Below are 6,000 nucleotides of genomic sequence, written 5' to 3'. Positions count from 1 at the left end.
GGAATCAGTGCCTCACTCAGCCCGGTGTCTGCACTTGGCAATCAGAGTGAGCTCCGGATGCCACAGACAGGGTCATGCACCTGGTGCAGCCGGAGCTGGGCTCATCCCGGCCGACAGCATCCCCCCCTCACGTCCCTCAGCCCCTCTTTCTCCGCATGCAGCTGGGGCAGGGGAGGGAGCACTCTGCTGGCTCAGGTCTCCTCTAGAAAGACCCGGACGCCCACTGCAGGCTGTTAGAACAGCTGAGGGGCTCGGTGTCAGATTCACGCACACGCACACACGTGTGCACACACGCCCAGAATTGTGCCTCCTGTGGACACAGGCCTTCTTAATAAGTGGACGTCCACCCACGGGAACGCGGCTTGGCTTGGGCCCTGTTTTTGGCCGGTCCGCAGAGACAGGGCCTGATTCTGGTAAGGACCACATGGGCTGCAGGGCCCGGGACCCTCCCTGAGCAGTGCCAGGACCCCTAGCTCCTGCCAGGCCCTACACGGGCCCACGGTGTTGAGGCAGGTGCATGTGTCTTATCTGGGAGCAGAACGCCCTTGGCTGGACATGTGGTCTGAATGGAAACACTGGGCTGAAGTGAGTCAGGACGCTGTGTGGGTCCCCCCAGAGAGGCCGACCTGCAGACGTGAACGCAGGTGACCAGGTACCATGGGAGTGCGGGCAGAGGCAAGGGGGCTCTCGGTGAGAGGGAGAGCCGCCTTTGGGAAGGGCCCGGGGCACCCGGGAGAGGACCAGGGGAGCCTTAAACACGGCACATTCCCAGAGGGCAAGGCTAGGGTGCTGCATTCACCTTAAACCCCTGTCTCCACGCAGCCTCACAGGCAATCCCGGAGCTCCTAGCGGCTTCGACCGTCCTGGGCTCTCACAGCCCCTCAAGTGATAGCCAGGCACCTCTTTCTAGAGCCCCCTGGTTGAGCAGCTAGACTTGCATTTCAAACCATCTGAAATCCAAAATGAGAAATAATGATCTGTAGTCAGACTCAAAATAAATGACAGGATGAAACTCCGCGTCGTTCTGTTTTATCCGGTGGTTTCCTGCCTCTGCATCCAGGGCGGCAAAGCTCAGAGACTGTCTAAATCCTCACTTTAAATGAAGGCCGAACTGACCACAGGCTCCCACAGATGTTTCTTCCAATTTGTAAAAGGTAAATGTTCTGTGCAGTAGGAACACACACACACACACAGGCACGCATGAGACGCAGACACGCGCACGGGTACACACACACACACACACACACACACACACACACACACACACGGCGGGGAGAGGCTGCAAGGCCCTCGGATTCCAAGAGAAGCACATCCTTAATGATACAGATGATAATTAAAGAATACAATAAACACAATTAGCATACGTTTTAAACAGTTTATTAGTGAAGCTTACCATAAAATCAGAATAGAGTGCTCCAGGGTGGGCTGGGATAACAGCTTCTGATCCTTAGAGTCATAAAATCCCTGGCTTGGAAGAAATGGGCGTCTTCAAATGATGGAATCAGCAGGCCTGAGCAGCACTGCCGCCTGAATGTTACCATGCAAAGGTGACGTCGCTGCAAATCCAGGCGGGACGAGGGTGTGACCACAGGGCTGGGCTGGGCTGCGCCGTTCGCGGCTGGGGGCTGCAGGCAGCACGCATAGGGGTGCTATCGCAGGGTGGCAGGAGAACCATGAGCCCATGAGGGAACCAGGACACAGGCCTGGCTCAGTTTGCTGATGGCCTTGGCCAGGTGCACCCAAGGCGGTGGAAGCGGGTGAGGCAGAGACCCTGGTCCTCTGCCCGCGGGGTCTGCCCGTGGACACTGTCAATCGCCTGCTGCTCAGATGTCCTGTCCAGCCTCGGACTTGCTGGCTCCATGCTGAGACCCCCGTGGCCACACTCCCTCTGCTGTGTTTTCCTGAGATCCAAGTGACTCCAGGCTCAGCAGAGCGTCCGAGAAGGTGCTGGGCTCTGAGATGCCCTGCGGGTGAGGGCTGGGTTGGACAGGCCGAGGACAGACGAAGATTTGCCCCAGCTCAGACCAGCGTGGAGTGGATTCTCATCAGACACCATGAGTTCCTGCTTTGCAAAGCAGAGAGAGAGCAGCTGTGGAGCGCACGTCAGAACTCATTTCTGTAGGAAAATGGGAGCTTCAGGTGGGAAGGAGCCGCTCCGTCTGGATGAGCTTTGTGCCGGGCACAGCACTTCACACCTTCACTCCGGGCCTCCTCGCTCTACTTTCTGGAAAAGGCATTTTTGTTGTTTTCTCGTTTTGTTTTTGGCCCATCTTGGGATCTCCTGGAATTTCGGGTCAGTGGGACGCTGAGGGAAGAGAGAGCCGAGGAACTGATGCTGCAGATGTTGAAGCCTCTGGTGTTCAAAAATGGGTGTGGGCCGGCGTCCAAGCCTCCAGGTGTCTTCCAGGAAGCGGTGTGGGCCTGAGAGGCAGTGGGTGTGGCCAGGCCAAGGTTGAGCCCTGATACCTGCCAGGCACCGAGAAGGGACATGGGCAGCTGCATGCAGAGCTCATGACTGTCCCCAGACCAGAAGCTGCTTCCCCCACGGGGGTTCGTGATTTTAACATCTCTGGCTGAGGCTCGGTGATGAGGAACATCTCAGTGAAGGGACCCCCTCGGCTGGGGGTCCGAAGCTGCCAGGGCTCCAACCCCACACGTTGGGAACCATCCAAAAGGGCAAGGAACTGGCGCTCTCTGGCGTGGCACACGAATGTTTGGAAACGCCCAGGAGGCAGCTCTTAGGGCTGTTTTCTCCTGGCAGGAGCACAAAGTCCCTTCAAGAGAGACCCCGCTGGGGGCGTCCAGGAGACACAGGTCCGTGAGCCCGGCCACCAGACGGACTTCGCAGGCCGGCTCCAGCCCATCACACGCCACCTTTCCCGCAAGTGAGACTCCTCAGCCGGGCCACCCCCCGGAGCACCCCCACCCTGGGCGAGGAGGGCACTGGGGGAGCCTCCGGAACGGCCGCTGTGGCCCCATGGCAAGGTGGCCACCCACGGAGCTGAATGGTCCACACACAGAGCAAGAGGACTGCAGCCCTCACCTGGGATTGGGGTCCTGAGAACAGCCAGGTGGTGGCTGCCACCTAGACCAGCTGGGCAGTGACTGCCACCAAGACACCACACGCACCAGGCACCCACCCCATGGGACAATTGGCCTCATGTTGAGGATCCGGGAACAGAGTGATCACGGGAGAATGAGCAAGCCTCGGGCTGCTCAGGCTTCAGGCTCCCAGCCTGTCCACCTCCCTGGCCTGCCCACCTCCCTGGCCTGCCTGTGGGGGAGCAAAGGCCGCTCCCATCCTGCCCTCTGGGCTCCAGGGTTTGAATGACTCCTGTCGTTCCTGCTGTCAGGAACCCCCTGGGCCCCGGTCTGGGTACTCAGTGGCCCGTGGACTAAGATGGTTTCCGCTGTTTGAAATACAAAGAGGAGGATCTAGTTCACAAAACCTCAGCCAGAACCCCCTGAGCCCAGTCTGGGTACTCGGTGACCCAGGATCCAGTTCACAAAGCCTCAGCCGGAACCCCCTGAAGCCCTGGTCCGGGCACTCAGTGACCCACAGACTAGGGCAACGTGCCTGTTCAGTAGATAACCTCACCTGTTGGGCCTCCTGGGCTCCTCCAGCTGGTGTTTCTGTGTCTTGTGTTCGTAGATCCAACCTGCACAGCCAGAAGGAGTCTGAGAGTCCGGCCGGGAGGAGGAGAAGCGTCGGGCTCACCTCCCCCACCCGCCTCAGTACCATGCCTGGTTTTCCCACTGGAGCCCCGCTCGCCACCCTCTCCAGCCATGCCTGCTTCTCTCCTTGTCTAGGCACCCCAAATGGAAGCCCTGGTGGAGACAAGGACTTGGACGAAGGTAGTGTGTTTGGGGTGTGAGACCAGGAAGCTGAAATGAGGGACGGAGCGCACAGTGAGACAGGAAGAGAGAGCACCCATGGAGGGCTGGAGTCCTGGAAGGGCGGCGGCGGCCACTGTACATGGAGCTGTCTGCCTCCCTGGTGCTGAAGCCCAGAGAGCGAGGTTGTGCCGCGGTGCACACACAAGCAGCTCCCTTGATGTTTTCTCTCAATTTTTGGGGTGTGAGTTTTATCCCTTCAACCAGCCTCTGAGGTCTTTAAAGCAAGGGCCCCACATTCTGCTTCCACATAGCCAGCCCCTTCGTGCCAGCGCAGAGGTGGGCACACAAATTCGAGTTCAGTACCTGACACTAGTGATTCCTACTATTGAAGGTGTCCCCAGAGGCTATGGATGGGTGAACGGGCAGGAGGCTCTTATGGATCAGAGAAACACCTGACGGAAACAGGAAACAAAAGCACACTTGGCTTTTTGACACTTTGTGTCTCTGCTGGGCGATGACCTCTCCCAACTAGAGGGGCTGGAGGAGCCCCAGGAGGAGGCTGGAGCGGTGGGGAGGCCACAGGAGTCCCACGGTGGGAAGAGCAGGGCTCCTGGCCACTCGGACTCCTGCAGGCACCACATCCCTTCATCCCACGGCTCACTAAGCTCCTCCCTCGTGCCAGCCACAGTTTCTACGTCTCTAGCCCTTTATCTGCCGTTATTGCTGAATTTGCGTAAGTTTAACTGCAGTGGTGCCATTACTGGGGGATGTAGTTCATTTCCATTGAGGCGAATTCTGTCCAGTGATCTTAGACACAAGTGACATCTGTGGTTCAGCATATGTGGGTTTCAGGAAGGTCAGGCCATGGATGGGGCTACATGAGACCACACAGCACATCCATAGATTGCACCTTGTTCTGCTACAGCTGGGGACAGAGCCACACTCAAGGTCCCAAGAAGAGGAATGGCACTTCTTACCTTCTTCTCACCTGGCCCTCAGCTGCATCACTTCCTCTAGGAAGGACTTCCTGCCCTGACCAGTGCCCCTCACAGCCTTCCCAGGTCAGTGACCCCCTTGTCCATGTGTGTCCACATATGGTGAGCTCAGCCTTTGAGGCCATGACCATGCGTGTGTTTCCCATGCCTAGTTCCTGAGCCCCTAGCCCTGTGCCCAGCACAAAAAGAATGCTTAAAGGAATCACTCACCCTCATTCGCTTTAGCGCCCCAGGAACAGGAACCACTCCACAGGGACCAGAGTGCTCTGAGCAGATTTTGGGCACCTGTGTCCAACAGGCCAGGCCTCGGCAGGGCTGTTCAGGACCCAGACCAGGTTTTGCAGGGCTTCAGAGGGGACTCACACAAGGAGGGGTCCCCCAGGAGGCAGAGAGGAGCAGACCTCGTCCCATGGCAGGGTCCAAGTGCAGCCCCTTAGGTGGGCAGAAACAAGAGGGAAATTTGTACTCCCGGAGAGAACTGGGAAATGCCCCTCGATTTCACCCCAGGGAAGCTGAATCTGCTGTAAGGAAAAGGGGTCAAGTGGAGTGGGCTCCCTCTCAGAGCTGCTCCGGCTCCTGCAGGCACCACTCAGAGCTCAGATTTCAGCCACAGCAGCCCCTCCAGCAGCTTTGCCTGGGACACCAGGAGGGTGGGCGTGCTGGTCCTCACCCTAAGGTTTTCAAGCACACCCCACCTGGTTGTGCTCCCAAAACTCCTGTGAGAAGAACGCTGTGAACAGCTCTAGCTGCTGAAAACGCAAGGCCGGAGTCTGTAGGAAATGCTAAGCTTATGGCCATGACACCAACACTGCCGCGTGGACACGCCCTCTGATGCTTGCAGCCTCTGTCCGCGCTGGGTGTGTCTCCATCCACCAATGGGATGAGTTTCTCCCACCGCACTGAGACCCTCCTGGACCAGCAGAGGAACTCGGACCTGGGGAGATGGTTTGGGGCGAAGCACAGGAAGCCTGCAGGGAAAGCATGCACCGCGCCTCCCACCTGTGCCCAGAGCTGGGTGAAGATGGACCCAGCTGCTCCCACCACCGCGTCTGTGCCTCCCGCATCTGTGCCTTGCCCCCAGCCTGTGAGCAAGTGCCCACACTCCAAGGCAAGCCGGCCCACCTGTCCTTAAGGGATGGCCCCCTGGTTGCTGTGCCATCAGTGGCTC

The sequence above is a fragment of the Macaca fascicularis genome, chromosome 10, assembly GCF_037993035.2.
Source record: "Macaca fascicularis isolate 582-1 chromosome 10, T2T-MFA8v1.1".
Lineage (NCBI taxonomy): Eukaryota > Metazoa > Chordata > Mammalia > Primates > Cercopithecidae > Macaca > Macaca fascicularis.
This window is presented reverse-complemented; position numbering follows the sequence as displayed.